The 27834-nt window shown below is 43.5% G+C and overlaps 1 protein-coding gene and 1 long non-coding RNA gene across 2 annotated transcripts in view; both read left to right on the forward strand.

The window, feature by feature from the left end:
• Positions 1–27834, forward strand: part of LOC109195581 (uncharacterized) — a 375002-nt gene that overhangs the window by 311015 nt on the left and 36153 nt on the right. The gene's annotated exons all lie outside the window — the stretch shown is intronic.
• Positions 336–1640, forward strand: LOC109195618 (uncharacterized). The gene is made up of 2 exons (XR_002057172.2): positions 336–573; positions 937–1640. It is a non-coding gene; the product is annotated as an uncharacterized LOC109195618 (long non-coding RNA).

A 27834-nucleotide genomic window follows, 5' to 3' on the forward strand; every position in this document is an offset into this window, starting at 1 on the left:
ACTCTCGAAGCTTAAAAACACACCACCTAATCCACACTGGAGAGAGACCGTTCAGCTGTGGAGACTGTGGAAAGTCTTTTACCGAGTCTGGAAGCTTAAAAACACACCAACTAATCCACAGTGGAGAGAGACCGTTCAGCTGTGGAGACTGTGGAAAGTCTTTTACCACGTCTGGAAACTTAAAAGCACACCAACTCATCCACAGTGGAGTTAAAGCGTACACCTGTGATCAGTGTGGCAGAGCTTTTACTCACAGTAAGAGCTTACAGAGTCATCTAGTTACCCACTCTGGAATTAAGGCGTACAGCTGTGACGTCTGTGGAAAAACTTTCAGCCGGATAGGGAGCCGAAATACACACCTACGCATTCACACCAGCCATGATGTGTACAGCTGTGATCAGTGTGGTAAACAGTTTACTACAAACACAGAGTTACGACGTCACATGTTTACCCACACTGAGGAACGACCTTATAAATGTGACCTGTGTGAGAAGACTTTTAAATCTCCACGTTACCTGAAAGCACACCAACAGATCCACACCAGAAAGACTCTACAAGTGCAGTTACTGTGAGGTATGTATTTATATTTTTATCTTGTCAGCCCGACTGTTTGAAACAACTCTGCTCATCAAATTGTGTTAGCATGTTAGCAATTCTACTGCATGGAAAGGCAGCTCTGAATGATTATTCAGACTCTAATCACAGGTTTTTAGGGATAGTGTTTGAGAATTGTGTTATTGTTATTGTAACATTGAACTAGTATTACTTTAATGTTTTTACTCTTATCGTTTTTATAGCACATTAAATTGAGCTGAGTGTGATAATGTAAACAGTAAAATGTAATTGGACTTTGGCAGAGATGCTCTTTATTTCAGGTGACGTTCAGGATAAAAATGTTGAAGGACTGACTTACACTGTCTTTGTGTTTTTGTTTAGAAGCAGAGCGACACAGATGGATCAAGTTCTCAACCCTGTCATCGCTGTGGGAAAGACTTTTGTTGTGACCTTTGTGGAAAAACTTTAAGTCATTGAAGGACTCTGAAAATACATCAACGTAGACACACTGGAGACAAAATGAACTACTGTAAAGAATGCGGGAGAGGCTTCACCACTTCAAAGGACTTCAAACAATATGAACTCCTTCACAGTGGCGTTAAAAAGCATGTCTGCGATCAGTGTGGGTCATCCTTCATCAGTGCACGTCAGCTTGAAAAGCATAAACGAGTCCACACATGAGAGAAACCATACAAGTGCAGACACTGTCACAAAACCTTTTCACAGTCATGTGATCATACTAAGCATGAACGCAGACACATGAAAGAGAACTTCATCTGTGAAAGAGTTTGAGTAATCTCAGTTCATACTCCACTCAGAAACGATTCCATGTTACAAATAAACTGTTACGTCTTGATTCCTGCTTTTACGTTAATCTTGTAAATAGTACATTTGCATAACGACTGAAACCGGCCCAATGAATGAACAATGGGCTTGAGGTCAATTTCTTCATCATTAATATGCAAATTCTTATGAGCATTGATCAACAACCACTGGTCAATGGCCATGAGTACCATTCACAGAGTAAAAATTTGCATAATGATTATGAAGTTTACTGTTACCAATGTTCAAAAACATTTACTAAATTATCTTCTCTGTGCAAACATCAGCGTGATGCAGGACTGAAATCATTGCCATCTCTGGATCACAGTGAATCTGCAGAGATAGAAAGATCCTCTTCTGGTTTCAGGGTCAGACTTAAACCCTTGAGATCAGGCTCCACAGAGTTCAGGTGGAGTCTTCTGTAAAGATCTGATGAGGCAGCTATGAATGAAAATGTGCCTCTTGTTACATTTTAAGCTTTCTAAACTGTTCTACTGTAGTGTTTGTGTTGAGTGGTTCGCTTTGTTCCAGCAGTTTGATTAAGAAATCTGTTTCCTGTTATATTTTTATTGAATCCATTGATCCATGTGTTCTGCAGGTTTTTTTTCAGCTTGTTTGTGTAATGAAATCCTGCAACAATTAAACCAAAATTTTATATGTTAAATAAAGAAATGGTTTACTGACAAAGAGTTTGAGCCGTGATGTCATTTCCTGTATATCAGCGCAACACCTGAAGTGACCAGTGTTTAAAATCAGAGTCAAATTTTGTGTCAGCATGACCTTGTGAAAACTGCTTGGCGATGCTTCACTACGTTATCTGCTAACTGTTAGGGTGTAGAAGGACGAAACTCCCAGGGTGACCAGTGGCAGGAGCTTCCTGATGCAGAGAGTTGAGTGTGGGGGATATAAAAGAGAAGCTGAGGCATCCCAAGGTTAAAGCTGGCATAACTGAACTTTAATGTTTGATGTGTGTTTTGGCTCTCCTGCACACAGTAATTAATAGCTTGAACACAGCAGAGCTTGATATAAAGACCTGGGTGACAACTAACTGTATGCTGCTGATTATACTTGGCCCTAAAATACCTAGAAATATGGTATCTAACCAGATACTTGCTCTGGATGGCATTACCTTGGCCTCCAGTAACACCTTGGAGCAATATTTGACCAGGACATTAAACAAATATTTAGGGCTGTGTGATGAACAGTGTTGGGTAAGTTACTTTAAATTAGTAACTTAGTTACATTACTAGTTACTTCTCTAAAAAAGTAACTCAGTTACTTCAAGTTACTCGTTACTTTCAGAGTAACTAGTTACTAGGGAAAGTAACTTTGGTTTTACTCAGAATTCTCTTGTTAATGTGTTGCTTCTGTAACTGGATACCCAGCAAGATTGCCAGTCTTCTAGCTTGCTTACTTGCCACAAGTGCACTGTGCCACCTACCAATAGAAAGGAAAAAATAATGTGCACATTTCCACGAGAGAAATCCCACGCCTGGACCGTCGTTGACCGCCGCCATGATTCTAGCCTGCTTTTTACATCCAACACAAAAACTGCAGTCGTGGTGCTTTTGATTGTACTCAGAACTCGGAAATTCTGCCTTCTGAATAGGAAGATGTAGGTAACACCAGACTGCAGATGAGCTGCATACAGGGCTGGACTGGGACAAAAACAATCGTCCCGGCATTTTGACTAGAGACCAGCCCACCATTATAGGAAAAATCATAAAGCCTTTGAATGAAAATAAACACTGTTGTGACAGTGGTGTACACTGTTCTGATGGTATATATGTATCAATCTATCAATCGTTTGTTGTAAGACTCAGATAATTATTTTTTTTAAAGCGAGACATTTTAAATGAGAATAATAAAGAAAAGTATTTCCTTGTGCCCCCCTTTCCCTGTTAATGCCCTACCTGGCCCCCTGGCAACACTTTCCTAGACCCGCCCCTGCACAGTTACCAGCTGTCAGCTACTCAGAAAAGGATCCTGGTGTTATTTGTCTCTCAGAAACAGTTCATAACTTCCCTTCAACTCATCCATGTCACCTAAAAGGTAAACCTGTTTCTCCATCACCTGTTCAGCTCTGATGATTCAGTAAGGACATCTCCTGGTTTCATCTGCATGTTTCCCTCTCACCAGATAACCAAACTGATATCATGACCAGCAGCTTTACAGCTGTGGCTCCAGCAAACATCAGCTGATACTAGAAATTAATATTAAATAAATTCTAACAACAGCTGATCAAGCTTAAACGTGCTGCTGTTGTTTAACGCGACATCCGCTGGTTTCCTCTTTCTGGCGCAAAGTGGGCGATAAATAAACAAGAGAGAAAAGCCGATCAGCTGATCATTGATCAGTTTCGTGATTGAAGCAGAAACAGGAGAGAATGAGAGAAGAAGAGGCAGCTGTGCAGCTTCAGCTTTGTGTCTTTTTCATTGTAGCTGAAGTCCGGGACAAACTGTGTTCCTTTTCACCTCAGTACGAAACGCGTAATATTTTCTCTGAATACCAGATGATTCTGTTTTTTACGGGACGGTTGGCAACTCTAATAATTAACCGTATGAACAAAATAAAGTTCAACATCAGTAACATAGCACCCACCCAGCTGTATACAGTAGAAACTCCGTCATGCTAGCTAGCACGCAGTACGAAAATGTCAGCATACCGAAAATAAACTCCACCTAAACTTGGTTTATATCTGACCCAGATAGACTGCAGGTCATAACTTCTTACCTGAAGTTCAGTTCACCTGACACGCGGACCGGCGGCCGCTTCGGGTCTCTCCTCTTGCCTCCCTTTTCCTTCATCCACCTGCTGGCTTCCACCACTTGCTAATGTTATTGAATCTGTGGAAGCTCCGCGATATCCACCACACGAAGTAACGAGTAACGAGTCTATCTAAATCCCAGTAACGAGTAACGCGTTCCTGGTTTTGGCATAATAACTAGTTACCGTGCTCGTTACCACAATAATAACGTAGTTACTGTAACGCGTTACTTAATAACGCGTTAGTCCCAACACTGGTGATGAACCAAGTTGAAAAAGCAGAAGGAGTCACAAGAATTATTAGAAAAACAAAGTTTTCATTCATTTAACCCAAATATTATATTTATAAAAGTAATTAATGTTAAGCTCATAAAAAATGTCAAAGAAACAAAACTGAACTCAGGCAAAGAACTGCAAACTTAACAAACCAAATGACTGCACAAAGAAATATAACTGACCTAAACAAACATAACTGACCTAAACATGAAATGGCACAGAAGGGTAAATATATTGTCTGATCAGACCACTATGACACACGAGGAGTTTTTCCTTTCCAGTCACCTTTCTCACTCACTATGTGTTAACAGACCTCTCTGCATCGAATCATATCTGTTATTAATCTCTGTCTCTCTTCCACAGCATGTCTTTATTCTGTTTTCCTTCTCCCACCCCAACCGGTCGCAGCAGATGGCCCCGCCCCTCCCTGAGCCTGGTTCTGCCGGAGGTTTCTTCCTGTTGAAAGGGAGTTTTTCCTTCGAACTGTCGCCAAAGTGCTTGCTCATAGGGGGTCATATGATTGTTGGGGTTTCTCTGTATCTACTGTACAATATAAAGCGCCTTGAGGCTACTTTTCTTGTGATTTGGTGCTATATAGATACAATTGAATTGAATTGAATTTGTTCTTTAGTATCTCTAAAGGGTTAAACTGCTTCCTCACATCTGCTTCATGAATATGAAGGGTTGTAGTGGGAGAAGGTGATGTGAAATCCTCATAGGTGTGAAGTGAGGAGGTTGCTCCTGTGGGTGAAGTCTTTCATAGCATTAATTGCTCTGTTGTGGGGGGATGGGGTGGCTGTAACTCAGGAAGTAGAGCAGGTCACCTACTGATCGGAAGGTTGGAGGTTCGATCCCCGGCTCCTCCAGTCTGCATGCCAAGTATCCTTGGGCAAGATACTAACCCCAAGTTGCTCTCCGATGCATCCATCGGAGTATGAATGTGTGTGAGTGTAGTTAGAAAGCACCCAGTATAGAGATATTGCTTGTGAGAATGGGTGTGACTGGGTGAATGTGGCGTGTTGCTTTGATACTCCGGGAGAGTAGAAAAGCGCTATATAAGAATCAGTCCATTTACCATGAGTGACCAAAGTGTCTCTATTGTTGGGGAATTCTCTATTGAGTTGTGAAAGCTGCTTGATGTCTCATCAAACCGGCAGTAAAAGTCGTTGAGGGCGTTGGCCAACAGTGGAGTGGGGCTGTGTGCTTCCTGAAGTGAAAATCTGGCATTTAAAGATGAATGGGAAAGACTCGCTCACAGCTGACTAATGAACATTTGCATGCATGCTTAAGAACTGCATTGACCCCATTTCACCCAAGCTTTAAAATTCTGCCTGCAAATATCAGAGGTGTAGTCATCTGTGTCCATATTTTCTCCAGCATACGGGGGATTCCCATCATAATAAATCTTTTGGTAAGAGGTGATAAAGAACCTAATCAAAGTTTTCCATCCAAATTCCCTCCATCTTTGTGAGGTAGTGCATTTCCATTGTTCTTTTCATATTTGAGTCCATTCATCCTGTGTTATGCACACTCCTCCCTCCTTCTCCCATAATATCTTATTTGTAAAAAATGTATACAAACAGGAAATGTGTTTTTTGTTGACTTCACCACTAGGGATGCACCGATATCGATACCGGTATCTGGTATCGGCCTCGATACCACATTTTCTAAAGTACTCGTTAAAAGTCCCCCGATACCGGGGACCGATACCACGGTCTGAGACCTGTCTATGTTTGAGTGGCATGTAAGGGGTCAATCACAGGCGCCGAGTGCCCGCCCCCAGGCCCTGGCTGCAGCTCGGAGCTGGGAGAAGGCGAGACAAGTGAGCCGTGTGGAACTATTTCAAAGTGAACGAAGACGCAAAAACAAAGGCGGACTGCATATAGTGCTCAGCTCAGCAAACAGTTATCCTTTGTCCTCCCTGGTGAACATGATGTGAGGAATCTTAGTACTCTAAAGTGTTATCCCAGTTACATTTTAATCTTTTTGTTCACCGGGGAAATATATTTGTTAGTAATCCTTGAATATAACAGAGATTTCTGCAACTTTATATTACAACTTATAGAGCAGCAAAATGTAATCTTATATTTAAAAGACTGACAGGATGTTCAAGTCAGTGCAGTACTTCTTGTGTTTAATAACCACCAACCATCTACAACTACAGACATAAGTATTTAGAGTTTAATTATCAAAAGACGAACAAATTTTAAAAAAAAGTAGAAGTTGGACCTGGGGCTTAGCTGCACTTCTATGTAATAGCAATTTCAGCCACAAGGTGGAGCAGTGAGTCAGAGTAACTTTTATCTAATCAAGGAAAGAGCGCATTCTTATTTACAGTGGCAGAAAAACAAAAGCACTATATAAGTACACATTAGTTACTTACAGTGAGAAATTATTCACAAGAAATGACGGCTGCCACTTTCCCCAAATTCAGACCATGCAATCCTCAAAGAAGGTGCAACAAACCATAGAGCTGCACGTCAGACTTACCAGGCCTCGTTTAGCACATTAAATATTAAAGTTCTCTAGCATATCGAGACTATCTCCACACAGCATAATATAATCCATATGTACGGGGTACGACCCCCCTCTTGGTTGTGGCGTGTGGATATTTCTTTAAGACACTAGTAAGTATGTGTGATATCCTGACATTATGAATTGTAAATGTAGCTAATTTTGTAATATTTTTCAATTTTTCTTCCTTCATTTAATATTTCTGTCATGTTGTTTTTGTTGTTGTATTTAGTTTTTTATCTGTGTGTACTTTTTTAGTCTGGATGAAAAAGTTGGATGTAGCTAGCTGTGATGTGTGGTGCATTAAATAGTTGGTGTTTATTCTGCTTTTCACTTTTGGAACCTTTGGAAGTGACGTCACCTTTGGTTGCCATGGAAACAATCCGTGCATCTCTCAGAGCTCTGTGAACTTTATGATGATGACCATTAATCAAACTTCATTCACATATAGACTATAAGAAAAAATAAGCTTTCATCATCTGTTTCATTTGTAAGTGACGGTCAGTCGTAGTTCTAATGAATCAAAGGATGTTCACAGTGTTTTGTACTTATTTTAGTTTTATTTAACATTTAGTTCATGTTTCAGCTCCAGCTGTTTAAACACTGAACAACCTTAAGGTGAAAAGTATCTAACTGGGTTTTCTTCCTATATTATCTATATGTTGAATTTCATTCATGTACCTGATTGATGAGCCCTTCATGTCAGTGTTGTTTTATGACAGTATTTGGATCATTTTCTCTAACCTGTGAAACTTTATGTGTGTGAGAGCTGATTCACTGATGGAGGAATTTGTGAAAGAAGAGCTGAAAGAAATGCTGACACAGGCAGAGTTGAGTCCCTTTAAACTGACATGTTAGATAATGAGGAGACACGGCATTCCAAGAAAGCTGAATATAAACCTGCAGGGGAATACTGTGTGTTGGTAGTCATGTTTCCTCATTATCACAATAAAATTTTAGATACATCCATAAGATTTAAGCTTTTTTTTTGTTTGTTTGTTTTTTTAATCAGTTTTAAATATTGATTTAACAGAAGCAGATTTTATGTTGTCGTCACCACCGAACATTAAGGTATGACTTTCCCCTCATTTATTTAAGTGAAAGCTTCCAAATTTTATTCATTTTTTTTCTCTTGGTGAAGGCAGTCACACTTTTCTCCTCCCCCTTCCCTTATCTTCCCTGCTTAGCATCTTGTGTCCTTGTCTAGTCTCGTGTATTTTCTCACTTTTTCCCTGGAACACTCTCTCACAGTCTGTTCTCTAAAACCTAAAAGACGAATTATGGATTTGATCAACTGGCCCCTGAATGCAATTGACACCCTCTTCTCAATGAGAAGCCTGGGCTCGGGTGAGCCTGACTGTAAGACATTGAAGACACCTTTTCGGAACCATGATTACAGGCTTCTTGCTGATCGGCACTGGCTTAGCCCTGGCTTATCGAAGAATAAAGAAAGCGGAAACGGCTGTTCAAATCCCCACAAGGCTGCCCGCTATGTTGATTGGAACAATGGAGCGAGCTGTGGCTTCTCAGAATGGATTCATTCTACGCAGCACGGATGACATCTTGGAGAAGCTTGTGGCTGCTGTGAGTACTGAGACCGACAACATCTGACAACATCTCAGAGAGGCTCACGGCTGTCGTGAACACTCATGCTCTATGAGCACACTGGATAACATCTCGGTATGGATGGATGACATCGTGGAGGGGCTAACAGCTGTCCAACGGGAATGCTAGAACATCTTTGAAATTCACACGAGTTGTTTGCACTAAAGTGAAAACCGCCATCACTTCATGCGGCTACCACTTCGGCGCCAGCTGTGATCTCAAGGCTGGAGCCGAACAAAACACCCTGATAACGGACTGTGCATAGACTGTTTCTTCCTATCCTACCAAGGCCACCTGGGTTGGCTGTAAGACTGTTTACTTGGCCTGGCAGGGCCAAGGACACTCTATCAGCTAAACTCAGGACACAGACACACACGTACACTGATACACACTCATCCCCCCTCCCTTTCCAAACGCCTTCGATGCTTGTTCCCTCCCAGTGCAGATGGCGGGTCGACTGGACCAGCGCAGACATGCTGCAGGACCGGATGTGCTGTCAACACCGGCTCTCTCTTACCCTTACCCACCCCTGTTGCTTGTCTTGTGTTTCTATGGTGTATTGACAGTCATGTGCTTTTTGTGCTGGGGTGGGTTTTTTTCTGTTCTCAAACTGTTCTCCCATTAGGAGCTCAGTCTGAGTGGAGCTTTTTTCCTCCTCCTCTCACCTTATGTTATGTATTTTTTTTTGTTTTTTCCTATCCTATCCTGTAAATTTTGGTCAGAAGGTTCCTTTGTAAGTGCGCATGCGCTATTAGCGTGCTGCCTGCTGTAACCCATAATTTCCTTCGGGATTAATAAAGTATTGTGATTCTGATGATTAGGGTTGGAATTTGTTCCAAAATGTGTGTTGAGGTCACGGGCATTATTTTTTGCATATGTATAAATCATCATTTGAAGCTTGTTGCCCGAAGCACATCGAAACTCCAGAACACGTAAAAACTCAGAAGCACGTACAAAACACAACAGAAGTGCTCCAGGATGCTAGGGGCAGTGTTGAGCTTTTGTTACCTAGTGACTACACAGGCCAGGAAGTACCAACGACCGGATTTGGTGTGTGGTAGTAACAGGTAAATGAACTTTTTTTTATGCTTTAAATTGTGTAATTTAAGTGATCTAGGTAGCTCTGTTTCGGAAGTTCAGTTAACGCTAGAAATGTGTTTTTGAGTTTGTACGAGCTTTGTCTCTAGGGGCCACAGCATATATTTATATATAAACATATATAAATAAAACAAGTTTTTTTACATTAGTAATTTCTTTTGTGCATAATTGTATATTGTTGTTAATAGTAAATTAAAGCAACAAAACAAGAGCCGGCTCTTTTTAGTGAGCTGAGCCGAAAGAGCTGGTTCTCTAAAAAGAGCTGGAAATCCCATCACTAAGGCTTACGTGCGGAGTAAAGTGGAAAAAAAAGTGCAAGAAAGGAAAAAAAAGAAAAAGAAAAAACACGGCTCCCAATAAGAGCCGTTTCGTTCGCGACCGACACATCACTGAAGGTGAATGGATGGATTTGTTTTACCCATGTGTGGCTGATGAAATCACAAATTCACTCTCACAACAGTTTTTGTCTTCATTTACAGGCTTTATGGCTTTTCCTATTATGCCTGGTGGGCCGGTCACAACTCAAAATGCCCGGTCCAATTTTTTTTGTCCCAGTCCAGCCCTGTTTGTTCCTCTAATTGTTAGGGTTCAATGCAGGGGACTCAAACGCGGGACTCCTGAATCAGCTGAAGACAAGGATTTATTTACAGAGGTCACCAAGGTGTATATACAGAGAGTGCGGGGTAGTGCTATTTACAGAAATGTGAGGGACCGGCTCCAGGGAAATCCAAGGGGGGGAAACAGTCGTTCTCCAACTCTCCACATACCGACGGCTGTCCTCTTCTTTCACACTTGACACAGATTCACACGAGAGGGGTCCAGGGGGTCTGTAGATAGGAGACAGGAATGAGAACGATATTCACAGAAAACACTTGACTTATCTTGCGCTGAAGTTCGACTTTCACTAACGCGTGGCAGACAACGATCCAGCAAAGACCAGCAGTCCTCTCCTGGCTTAAATGCTGTTCACCTTGATGGGCGTCAGGTGTGTTGATCTCCGTGGGCATGGGCCGAGGGCGTGAACCCGCAATGAGTTCCGCCCCGGCAACAGAGAGGAGGAGAGAGAGAGAGAGAGCACGAGAGAGAGAGAAAGACAGAAGAGGTCGATCAGCGTCTCGCCGATCCCTCAGGCCGTGACACTAATAGAAAGTCAATGTGCAGATGTTGTTTCCTGCAGTGACTGCTGTTCTTCAGCCTGTAGAAACCATCCTGCAGCTGCTGGAACAAGTCAATCTTGCAGTGTGGAGCCTAACAAAGATCTGTTTTGTGTCCCAGCTGATCAGCAGGAGGAGAAGACTCTGAATGAGGAGCAGAGGAAGATTTCCAGCCATCTGGACTAAGCTGAATCACTACAGAGGAAACAATGAGCTCGACACAAACGGTGAGGAAAATATGGCTGTTTTACTGAAAATGTTAAATGATATTTAAGAACGCAATGTTACCAGAAATGTCAAAATACTGATACTACAAAAAGATTCTATATTCTATAATCTATATTTTCCTTCAATCAACCAAGCTTATTGTTGACCAGAGTAGTGGTGATTTTTGCCTTATATATCAAACTGCATTTGATTTGTTATCATTGAATAATATTAATTAGAAAATCATAGAAATATATAATAGAACAAAAAACATGTGAAAGCATAGACCTGGTAAATGTTAATGACCATTCTTAGTGTCTTAACATGATATCATGAAAATTTGTTTACGAGCTCCAGAGATGGACATGATTTTACAATATTTGAATCTAGTGATGGACCGAAACCCAGATACAGTATTGTATCAGAGTCTCGCTGCGTGCTGCCAAACTGGCATTTAATCTCAGAGCAAGCTATCCCACAGAATTACAAGCAAGTGTGTAAGTTCATCTCTGAGTGTTTGTAAAGCATTCCCACTTTAAGCTTAACAGCTGATATCTGGGGCTCGGACGTCTGTCCATCATCTGACTGTACAATGGATAGACTCAAGCTTTACTTTGTAAAAAGCAGTGTTGCAGACTAAACAGTTTTGTGGTTCAAAAACTATGAAAACACTTTTCATATTTGTGTTAAGTTTTGTATAGAAATTACAAATATCAATCTCAGGTTAAAAGTGATAGAAACAACAAGTATAAAACGGTCGATTCTACAATTGCTTTTGTTTTTTAAGTTGTTGAATATAAACCTTATTTTGTGCTTCATTTATTTGTCAGACCCACAGACTTTTTGACATTTGCATCAAATTGCATTTTTGAATTACTTTTATTATAGTAGTGTAATATTACTTAAATACTAGTCCTGCATAAAGCTGCTGACTTTCAGGATGGATGTTCGATACTGGTGAAAGCTAAACGGTGCTAAAAGTTTAAATGGAAAAGATCAGTACTGCTGAACTGAGCCATATTTTGGGTGCAGTGTATTTCCTGCATACAAGTACAACAGAATAGCTTCAGTGTTTTGTTTTGTTTTTAAATTTGGGTATGAACCTATACAAGAGGCACCAAGATATTAAAAACTGTTTTATTGATTAGAAAATAGAGTGTATCTCATTCATATCGGTATCAGCAGATATCAAAATTTAAGATATCGGTATGATTAAAAAAGTGGTGTCATCAAAGTCAAAGTCAAAGTCAACTTTATTTGTCAATTCTGCCACATGTACAGGACATACAGAGAATAGAAATTTCGTTACTCTCAAACCCAAATGAACATTTAAATATAAGAGAGTGATTAAAAATGCAAGTAAAATAATTAAGTAAAAATTTAAATAAATACAGTACAATTTTACATATAACAAAAAAAAAAGCTATACAATATACAATATTCAGGTAAGGGTAAATGACATTGGGTGTAAACCAGGCAAGGTAGTGCAAATAGGCAAATAGTGCAAATGGAGATTTGGTAATGTACGGTAGGAGATAGTGTAACAACAAAGTCTTATGAGGTAATGGCAGTCCAATGCTCCACAAAGTGACTAATAACTGGTGCAGGCCAGTGAGTGAGTCAGAGAGTGTGTGTGTGTGTGTGTCAGAGTTCAGTGAGACCGTGGAGGAGAGAGGGGAGAGGGGGCAGAATCGGGAGGGAGTTAAGCTTCCTGACAGCCTGATGGATGAAGCTGTCCTTCAGTCTGCTGGTCCTGGCCTGGAGACTCCGCAGTCTCCTCCCTGACGGCAGCAGCTTGAAGAAGCTTTGCATTGGGTGCGTGGGATCAGCCGCTATGCAAAGGGCTTTTTTAGTGAGACGGGTGCTGTAAATGTCCTGGAGGGAGGGGAATCATTATGAATATTATTATGAATATTTGAATCATTATGAAGTTTTCTTTGTTTTTTGACTACACCTGGTTGGATGTGTAATGTGCTGCTACCACCACAGTGGGTGGAATTTCAACATGTTTAGCAACTCCAAAGATTCAACTTCTAGTGATAGGTCCAGTTGTTTTCCCGTGCTGAGGGAGCTGTTTTACCTCAACTTCCTCAGCACGATGGTGCAATGATTAGCACTGTTACCTCACAGCTAGAAGGTTCTGAGTTTCACCTGCCCAGGGGTCTTTCTTTTTTCTTTTTTTTAACATTTATATACAAGTTCAAAGTTAGTCAGTCCAAATCAAAAGTTCAGGAGACATGCTAGTAGGGCTGCCACGATTAGTCGACCAGTCACGATTACATCAAATATCAAAATCGTTGCCGACTAATCTAATAGTCGACGTGTCGTTTGAAGCTTTGCAAGATCCCAAAAGATGAAAGAATAAGTAGTAGGATTTAAAAGTGTAATAACGGACTGAAACAGAAGATGGCAGCACTGCATGTACAAGGATGCCAGCTGCCGTTAAACTCCCGAAGAAGAAGCTGTGTCCCAGAAATCATAGCGCGGCCCATGCGGCCCTACTCAGTTTCCAACAATGGCGGCAGCTAGTTAGTTTTAATATTACTCTTATTATTCTTTCTGGGTCACAAAATAAACGTTTAACATATTTTCAGGCGAGAATGCATCTGTGTAAATTCAAATATCTGCTCAGTTTATCAAGACACATCATATTTTGTAAAGCGCTCCGACGTTTTCGGAGACGTCTGTTACCCATCACCTCGATAGCTAGCCGGGGTTCAAGGCTCACTAGAGCCGGTGAGAACACCGGACTCCCGGCAAATCGTTTTCAAACCCACCGCCGTCTTTCAATACTCAGGTTAAACATGATATATAAGTCACTTAGAAAACTTAAAAATGTTATTGTTTGGCTTTTTTCAGTATTTTATTTGTTCCTGAGTAAATCGGTTTGGCTGAGATTAAAGTTATAGTTTTTACACAGCTGAATAAACGCTACCTTATCGTGGAGGAGGGGTTTGTGTGTCCCAGGTATCCCAGGGGCTATGTTGTCTGGGGGATTTTGCCCTCTGTTAGGGTCTCCCATGGCAAAATGGTCCTGGGTGAGGGACCAGACAAAGATCGATTCAGAAGACCCTTATGAGAAAAACATCGAGGGAACAGTTTACCCTGCCCGGGATAAGGTTACCGGGGCCCCGCCCTGGAGCCAGGCCCAGGGAGGGTTCCCGAAGGTGAGCGTCTGGTGGCCGGGCCTTAGTGTCATGGTCCTGGGTCGGTGACCCATTGTTTTGGGTTGTGTACTTTTACTTTTGATAGTTTTTGTATTATGACTGTTGTTTTGGGTTTCCTACGGTTTAGTTGTGTTCCCTCTGTTTGGTGTCGTCCCTGCTTGTGTATCCCCTTAGTGTAGTAGGTCTCTGTGTTTAGTCCGCGTCTCTGAGTCTGTGTCATTACGTGTATGTGTTTCCTGTTTTACTTTGAAGGTCTCTGTCTTATGTCAGTGTGTTCTGTTTACGTTTCCCCTGCCTCGTCAGCTGTTATGTCTCCCAGGTGTGTTTCCCTCCTGTTTCCCATCCCCTGATTACTGGTGTGTGTATTTATAGTGTGTGTTCACCCGTCCTCGTGGCTGGTTCGTCGGTGTTATTCCCCTCCATCATTCTGTGTATTTTTTCTCCGTCTTCCTCGACATTCACCCTGCAAGGTACTCTCATTCGTGTTCTGGTTTTGTTGTGTAAGTTTTAGTTTTCCCAATTTAGAGTGTTTTCAGTTCTGTTTCTCGCCACCCTTTTGATAGGTTTGTAGCTTGAACCTATTCGCTGGAACGTTGAAGACAATGTAATTACACAGCAAAAGCATTGAACACCAAGTAGGCAAAGTTCGTACTCATGCATGAGGGAGACCGGACCGGAGCCAGATGTCGTTCCGCCCACTTGGCCTCCGTCGGACTCTCAGTCAGGTTCCCCATAGCACTCCTTTTATTGTGGTTACATGAATATGCATAGGTTCATTAACATATGACCTCTTATATAGGTATACATGTGAACACAGAATACCTTGTGTGTGTATGTGTGTATCTGTGTCCGTTACTAATTCACATGGCCTTCCTCGGCACCCCATGACAGTACAAACCAGCCACCATGGACCCAGCAGTCTGCAACCCTTCTGAGGAGCTAAAGGATGACATTATTTTCACTGTGGAGAATCTTCTCAGCCTGTGGCTGGAACACCCCCCGGAAGAGCTTCGCTGCGCAGTGGAAAGTCGGCTACAACGGCTCTTTTCCGGCCTGCCATGGCTATTGGAATCGCTTTCCCCGACCATGCAGGCCTTTCTCCACCACACACCACACCTTCTCTCAGCCACTACTACCTCGCTGCCCGCCCCATCGTATGTTTTTTTGCCCAGCCCGTTGGAGCCGTCTGCGGGGAAGAAACGACGATCACGCTGCCGGCGCGCCACCCCACAGCCGGACGTTCGGACTTCTAAATCCCCGGCTGTGGTGAGTGAGGACTCTTTTTCTGTGTTGGACTGTGGAACTGTTTTTTTCTGGGGCTATGTTTTGTGTGGCAGATAGTAATGTTAACAGCTTATTATCTGCTCTGCAGCCACCTTCAGCTCAGTTAGCTACCCAGCAGCCATCTTCAGCTCAGTTAGCTGCCCAGCAGCCACCCTCAGTTCAGTCTCCAGTGCCTCCAGGGTCACCTGTAGTTCACGCTGCAGTGCCTCCAGTGTCACCCGTAGCTCAGACTCCTGTGTCGCCGCTAACCGTAGCTCAGGCACAAGTGTCACCGCTACCCATAACTCTGGCTCCACTGTCACCACTAGCTCCGTCACTTATTCTGTCACCAGTCTCACTCATTCACTCCATGCAGGGAGAAAATCCAAGTTCCAATCATGGAGTTTCTCGCGGTTTAGCTGCTTCAGGCACAGTTATGCACTCCAGGGCATCCCCAGAAGCTAGGTTTCAGTCCCCAGCTGTTTCTGGACTCCTGAAGGCTAAGCAGCCCTCAGAGAACTACTCCGGGTCAGCGCTGTCTGGGCAGAGCCAGTGCTCAGCACAGCACCCATTGTCTTCACGTCTGCCAGAGGACTTCATGCCTGCTGGCTTTGTGATAGTCTCCGCTGGAGGGTCCGAGTTCCCTCTGTTTGGTGTCGTCCCTGCTTGTGTATCCCCTTTGTGTAGTAGGTCTCTGTGTTTAGTCCGCGTCTCTGAGTCTGTGTCATTACGTGTATGTGTTTCCTGTTTTACTTTGAAGGTCTCTGTCTTATGTCAGTGTGTTCTGTTTACGTTTCCCCTGCCTCGTCAGCTGTTATGTCTCCCAGGTGTGTTTCCCTCCTGTTTCCCATCCCCTGATTACTGGTGTGTGTATTTATAGTGTGTGTTCACCCGTCCTCGTGGCTGGTTCGTCGGTGTTATTCTCGGTCTTCCTGTGTCTCTCCGTCTCTCTGTGTATTCCCAGTTCCTCTCTGCATCTTCGTTTCTGGTTTGTTTTGTTAGTTTTGCCCAGTTTAGGTTTTCCAGTTTCATGTTCACCTGCCATTTCTGTTCGTATCATCTCTTGTTCAATAAATACTCACCTGCACCAGAGCTGCCACATTTTGGCTCCTATCTTCAACTCAACACGTCTGCCACACCGGATGTGACACCATGTCCATGGGGCACAGCCGGGCACAACCCGAAAAGGGTACATGGGCCCATTCTCCCGCAGGCCCACCACCTGCAGGAGGTGCTACAGGGGTCGGGTGCATTGTGTGCCGGGCAGTGGCCAGGAGCGGAGGCCCTGGCGGACTGATCCCCGGCTTCCAAGACTGGCAATTGGGGCATGGAATGTCACCTCTCTGGTGGGGAAGGAGCCTGAGTTAGTGCATGAGGTTGAGAGGTACCGGCTAGATATAGTCGGGCTCACCTCTACGCATGGCTTGGGCTATGGAACCAGTCTCCTGGAGAGGGGCTGGACTCTGTCTCAGTCTGGAGTTGCCCCTGGTGAGAGGCGGAGAGCTGGGGTGGGTATTCTAATATCCCCTCAGCTTGCTGCCGGTACATTGGGGTTCTTCCCGGTGGATGAGAGGGTTTGTTCTCTGCGCCTTAGGGTCGGGGAACGGGTCCTGACTGTCATCTGCGCTTATGCGCCAAGTGGCAGTTCAGAGTATCCAGCCTTCTTAGAGTCCCTGGGTGGGGTGCTGGAAGGTGCTCCACCTGGAGACTCTGTTGTTCTACTGGGAGACTTCAATGCTCATGTGGGTAATGACAGTGAGACCTGGAGGGGCGTGATTGGGAGGAACGGCCTGTTATTGGACTTCTGTGCAAATCACAGTTTGGCCATAACGAACACCTTGTTCGAACATAAGAGTGTCCATAAGTGCACGTGGCACCAGTACGCTCAGGTCGATGATGGATTTTGTAATCGTATCACCAGACCTGCGACCATATGTTCTGGACACTCGGGTAAAGAGAGGGGCTGAGCTGTCAACTGATCACCACCTGGTGGTGAGTTGGATTAGGTGGCGAGGGAGGATGCTGGACAGACCCGGTGCACCTAAACGTATAGTGAGGATGTGTTGGGAACGTCTAGCAGAGGCCCCAGTCCGCAAGATCTTCAACGCACACCTCCGGCAGAGCTTCAACAGCATTCAGAGGGAGACTGGGGACATTGAGTCTGAATGGACCATGTTCAGCATCTCCATTGCTGAAGCTGCTGCATTGAGCTGCGGCCGCAAGGTGGTTGGTGCCTGTCGTGGTGGTAATCCCCGAACCAAATAGTGGACACCAGAGGTGAAGGGAGCCACCAGGCTGAAGAAGGAGTCCTATTGGGCTTGGTTAGCCTGTGGGACTCCGGAAGCAGCTGACAGATATCGACAGGCCAAGCGGAATGCGGCTCGGGCAGTGGCTGAAGCAAAAACTCAGGTGTGGGAGCAGTTTGGAGAAGCCATGGAAAAAGACTTTCAGACTGCCTCGAAGAGATTCTGGCAAACAGTCAGGCTTCTCAGGAGGGGAAAGCGGTGCTCTACCTGCACTGTGTATAGTGCTGGTGGAGCGCTGCTGACTTCAACTGGAAAATTGTCAGGCGGTGGAAGGGATACTTCGAGGACATCCTTAATCCCACTGACACGTCTTCAGTGTGTGTGAATGGGTGGATGACAGGTTCCCTTGGTTTGAACTTGGTTTGCATAGCCTGCAATAAGTCAGACTCGTTTCCGGTGGGTGATGGGCTCCGCCAGGGCTGCCCTTTGTCACCGATTCTGTTCATAATTTTTATGGACAGGATTTCTAGGTGCAGCCAAGTAGCGGAAGGCTTTCACTTCGGTGGCCTCAGAATGTCATCTCTGCTTTTTGCGGATGATGTGGTTCTGTTGGCTCCATCGGGTGATGGCCTCCAGCTTGCACTGGAATAGTTCGCAGCCGAGTGTGAAGTAGCAGGAATGAGGATCAGCACCTCCAAATCTGAGGCCATGGTTCTCAGCCTGAAAAGGGTGGAGTGCCCACTCCAGGTCGGGGATGAGTTCCTGCCCCAAGTGGAGGAGTTCAAGTATCTCGGGGTCTTGTTCGCGAGTGATGGGAGAAGGGAGCCGGAGATCGACAGATGGATTGGTGCTGCAGCTGCAGTGATGCGGACGCTGCACTGGTCTGTCAGGGTGAAGATGGAGCTGAGTGTAAAAGCGAAGCTCTCAATTTACCGGTTGATCTACGGCCTTACCCTCACCTATGGCCACGAGCTGTGGGTAGTGACCGAAAGAACGAGATCGCGGATACAAGCGGTGGAAATGAGCTTCCTCCAAAGGGTGGCTGGCCTCTCCCTTAGAGATAGGGTGAGAAGTTCAGCCATCCGGAAGGGGCTCAGAGTAGAGCCGCTGCTCCTCCACATTGAAAGGAGCCAGCTGAGGTGGTTCGGGCATCTGAAAAGGATGCCTCCTGGGTGAGGTGTTCCGGGCATGTCCCACCGGAAGGAGCACCCGGGGCAGACCCAGGACACGCTGGAGAGATTAAATCTCTCGGCTGGCCTGGGAATGCCTTGGTTTTCCCCCGGATAAGTTGGAGGAGGTGGCTGGGGAGAGAGAGGTCTGGGCTTCTCTGCTTGGGCTGCTGCCCCCGCGACCCAGCCCAGGATAAAGCGGATGAAGATGGATGGATGGATGGATGAATAAACGTCAAGCAGACAACTGATTATCAGAAGTGTGAGATGCTCGAGAATATACTCCGGTGTCCTGTTATATTTTAGATAGCAAGGAGCAGATGGCTGAGTTTATTAAACTTCATCAAAACAATCTGCAAATTTCATTTAAATTCAATGAACTATCATCTTGTCTTTATTTTTAGTTAGCACATACCTTAAACACTTACGGTGTGTTCACACCGAACGCGATAGAGGCAGACAGAGCGTCAGGTTTACATGTAAAGTCAGTGGGAAAAGCGCGATGACACGCGATTGCGGGTCCCGCGAAAATTCGGAAGCAGATTTGCCTCGCGAAAACGCGTGAAACGGGCATCAGTGTACCGCGTCTGGCGCGTTTTGGCTCGCGAATAAAACCACGCGCGTCAGTTTTTGTGTTGCATTTTGTGCATACGCGCGTTTCGCCTCTACCACTTGAGTTGGAAAAATCTGAACTCCAGTGTCAAATCGCGCCGCGACAACCAATCAGGAGCCTGGTGATGTGGCTGTGACCTAGGTCAAAGGGGCAGATCCAGCCAAAGCCCTTCATTCTTCAATGGAGGGAAGGCTAATCAACGCTGTATCAAACAACCCGGAGCTGTACGACACCAGCTGCTTTCTGTACCAAGACAGGAATAAAAAGGACCGAGCTTGGAGGAAGATACTGTATGTGAAGAGATCGGGCAACCTGGTGAGTTCATTCATTTCTCTTTTGAAATTTTTCACTGACCCGAGGAAGCCGCACAAAAGCTAGCAAGCCACCGCTATTTTCCTACTGATGTACAAATACCGTTCTGCTTTTATGCATGTTGTCATATAGGAATACATTTTGTTTATTAATAAACAGCACACAGTGGTCCCGCTCATCCGTCACTGCCTCGCTTTTTCGCTGTTTTTTATTTTTTTTGCACAGTACAGCATTGCATTCTGCAGCCTGATTGACAAATCTCCTCCGTGCTGTGTCTCCTGCGCTTGTCAAATTTATCATGTTTTGTTTTTATAACCATCACGTCCAATAGATAAAACAGCACAAAAACACCCATAACTATGACCCTCATTCGGGAATAGACACCTGCACCGCGAGGGAAAAAGGCGCACGAAAGTGGCAGGCAGATGAAGACAAAATGCAGCATAATAATACTTTTACGTTTTGCAATCTACAAAGGTTTGCACTTTGAGAATCAACTTGTGAGAACTGTGACTAATGTTCATGTGTGTGGGGAAAAAAGTGTATAAAGTGCGTGGCGAGGGGCTAGTTATTCTGACAACCCCTGCTGCAATAAATGAGGGACCACTGTATATACTTTCGCTATGATTATTGTATTCAACCTGTTAACATTTAATATTGTCTTGATAGAACCAACTGATTCTGCGGCAGAGCATCCCCTGTTGCTTCTCCTGGCTCCCCAGTCCCTGAGCTCCTGCTGCTGCGCCCACAGGTATGCAATTGTAGCATCAGATGTACAGCAGCACTGATAGCTTTTTACTCCGTGGGATTCCCTTGTGATCACCTTTACTAAATATCTACAACTAATCTGATTATATCCTGGTTTTTTTTTTTTCAAATATCACAAAAAAGGATTTAAAAAAAATTTGTTTTCAGTGATTCGAAACGCCGTTTACGTGTGGACGAAACAGCTGCGTTTTCAAAAATACCCGTGTAGGTGCGGACGCAGCATAAAAGAGTCAGTAGTTTATTTTCTTACTACCTGCAGATTACTTGTATTTGCTTAATTGTTTATTAAATGTTTGAGGTGTGAAATAAACCGCGATGGAGCAAAACATAGGTGTGTGTGGTTGGAGGATGTGTTTGTGCGCACGAGGGGGGCGGGCAAATTTTTCTTGTAAAACAAAGGGGACCCAGCAAAAAAAGTTTGGGAACCACTGGTTTAAACGATGTTAGCACAGAAATATTAGCTTCTGTCATGACTGATGAAGTTACTAGTTAATAAAGTTTCCAGTAAAGTGATTAATCGCAGCCACAGATTGACAGTAAATATCCCGATTAGCTTCAATGCATCTGTAATAAATATGTGCAAGTTTCAGTGCTTCGTTTAAACTGTATGATACTTATACTGACCCAGGGTCAGTGTAAAATACAATCCTAGCTGTGTGAACAAAGCCTGGCTCCTTTAATCCTGCAGGACAAACCTCAGGATGCAGGTTATTATGACTCTTTCCTGCTGGCACACCTGTCACACCTGAGAGTCAGCTAGAAACTTACAGTGACGTGGACATCATGCAAAGACTGCCAGACTCTGTAATACTGTAAATGATCAGTGACTCAGGTTAACACTAAACTTTAAACAGTCCCTCTGTGTCTCTGTGTGTGCTGAACATTTAGGATTGAGTCAGGCTGCATCAGCTGAATCTGTTATTTGTAAATATCAGTATTTTTTTATTCAGGTGTGGGGAAAATACGTAAGACTGCAGTGAAGCGATGTACCAGATGAATCCCTGGCCAAAGGTATCGTACTTAAATCAGACTACTGATCCAGCCACATCAGCCTTTTGTGAGGTCTGTTTAAAGTAGACTTAAAATGAACTCCAGGTTCCTGAGAGGTGGACTGTGAGCACAGGAACACATGTTCATACATACAGCTGCAGCAAGCTTACATTAATTTTAAATCGATTTGTTACTCTGATGTCTGTCTCTCTGTTAGTCCTCTGACAGACTGGTACCTGTCCAGGTGTGCTCTACCTGTGACTACTGGGACAGGCTCTAGCTCCTGTAATAGACATTTTCTATTATTCTCATTTAAAGTATTTAAGTGCTTATGCATATGCTTAGTTGTGACACTGTTATAGACTGTTCAGTGAAAGTTTCTAAAACTAGATGAACTTACTTCAGCGTCAGCAGTTTGAGAAAACAACTCCCTTTACAGGTGCTGATAAGGCCAAGGGCACAAAACAGCTTAACCATTGATCCGTTAGGTTTCATAGTGAGACGCGTGAAGTGTGGTAGGATCAGTTTGTAACTTCCTCCCTCTTCCTTAGAATGCACAAAGGAGTAGGAGCACGACTTCTGTGGCAGAGCTGACATGACTGAACTGTGATGTTTGATGTGTGTTGGCTCTCCTGCACGCAGTAATAAATAGCTTGATCACAGCTCTTTCTGTGTTGCAGACTTTATTTACCCTCCCACTGTGAACATGAATTGAATATTCAGAAGACATTTGTTTAAATACTTCTAGAAATCTGAGCTGTTGTGTCCTTGGATTGTGTGGTAATAATATTAGAGCTGGCAATCTTTCCTACTGAATCTCTACTCTGAGTCATGTTACCTGAGATTAATTCTATGTTTACCTGACAGCCTGGACACATGTGCTGTGTGAAGGAAGTAAATGAAATCAGATCTTAACTGCTTACATTTAAGGAGCCTGGTCATATTTAATTGTAATATGAACCAATGATTTTCTGATTGCTGATTCTAAGAGAGTCTTTGTGGAAATCCTGTTTGGCTTTTTGTCATTTTAATTCTCTTTTCTGTTTTCCAGGACAGTTCTCCACAGTCGCTGTCCACATGGGTCAGTGGGACCAAGCAGCACTGTGCTAATGTGGGACTCTGACCAGCAACATCCAGCAAGACTCAGGCAGCGTTTTCTATCTCCCAGCTGGAGTTTTTTGTTTGTCTGTGACTGCAGAGTCAGATCTTTGTTGAGCTTCACACTTGCAGAGGTAAGTCAGTTTGTAGAGATCCCTCCCACCCTGGCTTTTATGTGCTAGATTTCTTATGTGAAACAGTAATATTTCACTGACTGCTGCTTATACCACAGGTTAATACACTCTACTGATCCCTGATGGGAGAATCATCACCTCTGCCAGCAAAGAAGCCTGGTGGATGTTTGTTTACAGTCTGATGATGCGACATCATGCTCTGCATCTTCAAAGTTTGTGTCAATGGAAAATTGTACTTAGTAGTCAGTATAAGCTTTTAATGATATAAGTTTACATGTGACAGATTACTGCATGATGACCTTTTCCTTGCTTAGAACTGATTGTTCTTTATAAAACGTGTTCTGATATTTTTATCTGAATCTTCCCACAGCGATAGTAAGAAGCTGAACAAGCAGCTCTGACCTCGCACACACACACACACACACACACACATACACACATACACACATGCTCACGTATCAACATTCCACTGAACAAATGTTTTCATTTTTCTTGTGTATAAATAAAGACAAGTGCAAGAACAGAGCGCGCTCTTCACAGGGCCCCACTCTGATGTGAGCGCTCTGTGAAAACAAGTCAAATCTGCAGCGTGTGTGTCTTCACTCTCTGACTCTCAGCTGAAGAAGTGTCTTTTAGAATAAATCTTGACAGGATATGATGTGAAGTTATATATTTTGTTCATATTGTGAATGCTCCTGCATAACAATGGGAGGTGTACTAACTTTGTCTTATTTAAAGGTTGCATGAAAATAGCAGTTCAGGGCAGAACTAGGCTAGCTTGCCTCTCTGTGGTGAATACACAGTAAAGAACACAGTGTTGGACTGGTGCACAGCGACTGAGGTGTTCATCGTCAGAGTTGGGTTACATCAAGCGTTCCAGAGATTTAAGTTGGTGCTGAAGGATGTTACACACTGTGTTATTTTACTAATCAGAACTTGCCATGTAGCCTATATACACACCAAATGTGTTACATTTTTGCAAAAAGTCCTCAAAAACTGCACAGTGAAGAAAAAGTGACGTTGGCATGGAGAACATTATAGTTTGATGCAGGAGTAGAAGCTGTATCACGCATTCATACATATGAAACGATGTCAGTGAGACAGTTTGAACTCTTGTTAGCAGCTGGGAGCAGATCTGAGGAAGCAGAGGAACCAGAGCAGCGTCTGACTGTGTCTGAATAGGGAAGGTAAAATCAGGAAAGGCATAAAATCTCTGCAAAATCAAACATGCGGATCATAAACGTACTGAATCAGTCAGGACCCAGGTTTATGATGATGGCCTCTGGTGCTGTTGACCAACAGGGTGTTAATGGAAACTGAACAAAGGAAGAGACGAGGAAAGCTGTTCAGAGGCAGCAAGAAAGAAGGAAGGACAGGACTGTGGAGGTGAGAGTAGAGACTTTAAACACAAGGACTAAGGCTGGTAAAGGAAGTGCACTCGCTGCAAAGTTAGAAAGACAAGACTGAGACGGTGTGGACATGTGCACGGGAGGGACAGTGGATACACTGGACAAAGGATGTTAAAGATTGATCTTACAGGCAGGCAGAAAAGAGAGACCACAGGGAAAACTAACCATGCCATTAATCTGGCCTCATGATTCTGAACTTGAGCTGCATTAAATTCTCCTCTCATTTAGTCCCATTCATTTCATTGGTGTGTTAAATCCTGTATTTCCATCCTAAAGTTTAGTCCTTTGTTTGGTTCAGAAGTATCGTTTTCCTCTCAGGTCTAAAGTTGAACCATCTGAACTTCTGAATTCAGTCCCAGAGTTTGTTCTTTTTCAATCAAGAAAGAAAGTGTGTGAAGGTAGAGCCACGGGTTAAACGGTCGAAGAGATAAAGAAGGTAGACAGGAGTGATGGGACGTTAAAAGCCAGGCTTTCACGCGACTGAGCTTCCTTTCATTCTCTTGAAAGGAGAAGAAAATCCCAGGCCTCATGTCACCAAGTGCTCACTCAGGGCGAGAGCTCCATTCACTCCTATCAGCAGAGAGAGAGAGGAGGCAACACTGCTGTAAACTGATTTCAGTATCTCAATAAAAACCTGCTCTCTGCTTTCAGGAAGGAAATAAAACAGGAGTTCTATAATAAAACAGTGACATCATCCTCTCTGTAACCTGACACTCACACACTGCACCGCCAGAAAGAAAATAATCTGTAAAAAGAAAAGTTTAAAAAACACATCCATTAAATACAGGTGATCTACTTTACTGTTTTCATGGCAAATTAGTTTTTTTCTTTTCCCATTTTTATTCCCACTGAAGCTTCTGCTGTGAATTTATCATAAACAACAGAAGTAATGAAGGTTCACAGACTCAGTAAAACATCATGCCAGTGTTACAGGATAAAACATCCACAGCAGCGTGATTTTTAATTCATTAAAAACAACCTAATGCTATGTCAGCCTCTAGCTTTGCTTGACAAACCTGATAACATGAACTCCCTGAAAACCTAAAGTGACCCAAACACATGGTTATTACAGGGAACGCTGCAGTCTTTCCTCTCTGTGTTACTGTTTCACAGAATATCATCATCAAGATGTGGTGATAGCCAAATTGTCCAGCAGGTGTCACTGTGGAGACGGTTTCAGGTCGTTTCGAAGCCTTGATACACTTCTGCCAGCACTACTCCACAGCTCTCTCTCTGCAGGGAAACAACACCAGGGCTGCTGCACAGAGGAGATGACAAATGAGTAATCCCTGAGGCAACAACAGGAAAGACACTTACAGATGGGAGCTGGTTCACTAGCACAGTTAGAGGAGGAGGGTGGAGATCCTGGACCCTGGATCCAGCAGGCCTGAGTAAAGAAACAAACACAAAAACACTACATATTCATACTGAGAGAGAAATGGCAGTGACACAGCAGGCCTGGAGGACCATGACACACACGTACAGGCGAAGGATTGTCGGCTGTTTCTTTGTATGTCACCTTGCATGGAGGAAAAATACCTCACCTTTGCCCTAGAGGTCTTTGCTTTTGTGAAGACCTAAAGAGAACTGCCTATTGTGAACTGGTGGGAGGTTGTAAAAGGAAAGGGGTTCAGGTCCACTGTTGTCAGCAGTGAGGCAGCCTCACTCTGACAGCTGAACCTCAAATCACTGTCTCTGCTCTCAGCTGATCAAGACCTTTCCCGATTCTCTTCTGTGATTGGCTGAGCTTCAGGCCTTCCCTCAGTGCATGTTTCAGTGTCAGGGGTGAAGGTGGAGCTTTGTGTGTGTCAGGGTGAGGCCGCAGCAGCCGCCTCCAACCAGAGCACTCAGGTGTGAAACTATGAGGAAACTGAACGTCTTCCTCTTTCCTCAGAAGTGATCCGTGCGCATCTGGACTTGTTTCCACAGATGTGCTTTAACAAAGTGTGAAGCTGAACTCTGAGCTGTGACAGTGTGAGCAGTGTGAGAGTGTCAGTAGATGATCAGCAGAGGAAAGTGAGAGCTGCTGTGAGCTGATGTCCTGAAGGGCTTTTAAAGAGTCTCTGAGTTTGACAGGAACATGAAGATGTTTGTGGTGTTTGTGATCCTCCTGCACGGTAAGTACACCTTCCTCTCTCTGCTCTCATCATCATCTCTCTCTCTTTAATGTGTTGAAGTGCAGCAGGAGGAGATTTCCATCAAACACTGGATTCTGATTCAGATCAAACTAACAATCCAAAGCAGCAACTTTCAAATCACTGGATTCTTCTTGGTGGCTTTCAGATGAGCTCATGTTACAATCAGCTGCTGTGTGTGTGTGTGTTTGCTTCCTGTGTTTGTTGTACTGTCCTATGAATAAATCAGATTCCTGGAAATGTCCAAACTGTTAGTTTGTTTTGCTTAAGTTTGTATTTGTTCTACGACTGCTGTGTGTTGTTGTGTAGCTCTGTGCCTCCCATCGTCTTGGACATTAATATTCTCATGAGTGAATCAGAAAGTCCAGTAAACTGTGATTATTATTTTATTTTTTTACAATAGTTTCAATACAATTAAAGTATCAGGTGTTTATTTTGTGTAGGTTTGTACTTGTACTGCAATGCTACAACAGTGTATTTCAAGCATTTGTAAACAACTTAATGTGTTCATCACTTTAGCATTTCCAGCTGTTTAATCTTAGATCTGTAGTTTATAATAATATCTCTTAGTTTGATATTAAATGAGTCTTAGAGTACTGCACAGATGTGTGATGAGGTCACACTTTAAGAGTTCGTTCTGTAATTTCTTTGACCACCAGTGACTCTGATTGAATCTGTTTTTTCATGGAGAGACTAACTGTAAAAGTTGTCTCTTTCATGCCTGCAGATAAATGTCAGTACGGTGTTAAACTGAAGGCAAGCAGTTAATTTGTGTTTCTGTTTGTGTGTTCATCTCAGTTTCCCAGCATGCCCTGGCTCTGGTGGTGGAGGTGAATGAGGGGGAAGACTATGTCCTGCTGCCCTGTCAGTACTCCGGTATCATACCTGAGACAAATCCCACTGTGACGTGGACTCACAACGATCTTGATCTGAAATCTATTCACCAACGAGGAGAAGGAAGAGATGATCTTACAGGACAAAACCAGCGTTACAGCAGACGCACATCAATGAGGTCTGACGCTCTGGACACTGGAGACTTCAGCCTCACTCTGAGAAAACCAACAAAGACTGACAGCAGCAACTACAGCTGCTCCATCAGCAATGGAAGAGAGGAACAGAGAGTCATAGACATCCAGCTGAAGGTCAAAGGTTAGCAGAAAAACTCCGACAAATGTTGTAATTACTGGTCATAAGTCAGTTCTGTACACAAATGTCAGAGGTTAACTGAAGAAAAGTATTTCCTAAATTATTATGTATGACAGCAGCAACTACACCTGCACCCTCAGTTATAGAAGCCATGGAGTAGAACGTAGACTGACAGACATAGAGCTGGAGGTCAAAGGTCAGCAACTAACCCTGATTGATTTGTTTAAAAAAGTGCCTACTCACATTAACATTCCAGTTATTTAGCATGCAAAAAAATTGAAAAATGTCAAATGAGTGATTTTGTATTATTTTTTGCAGTGAATGAACATGTAAAAGTATCTGTGCACCACTCCATGAGGCTCAGCACACTATCAACTGATAATGGCC

This window comes from Oreochromis niloticus, unplaced genomic scaffold (assembly GCF_001858045.2).
Source record: "Oreochromis niloticus isolate F11D_XX unplaced genomic scaffold, O_niloticus_UMD_NMBU tig00000235_pilon, whole genome shotgun sequence".
In the NCBI taxonomy this organism is placed as follows: Eukaryota; Metazoa; Chordata; class Actinopteri; order Cichliformes; family Cichlidae; genus Oreochromis; species Oreochromis niloticus.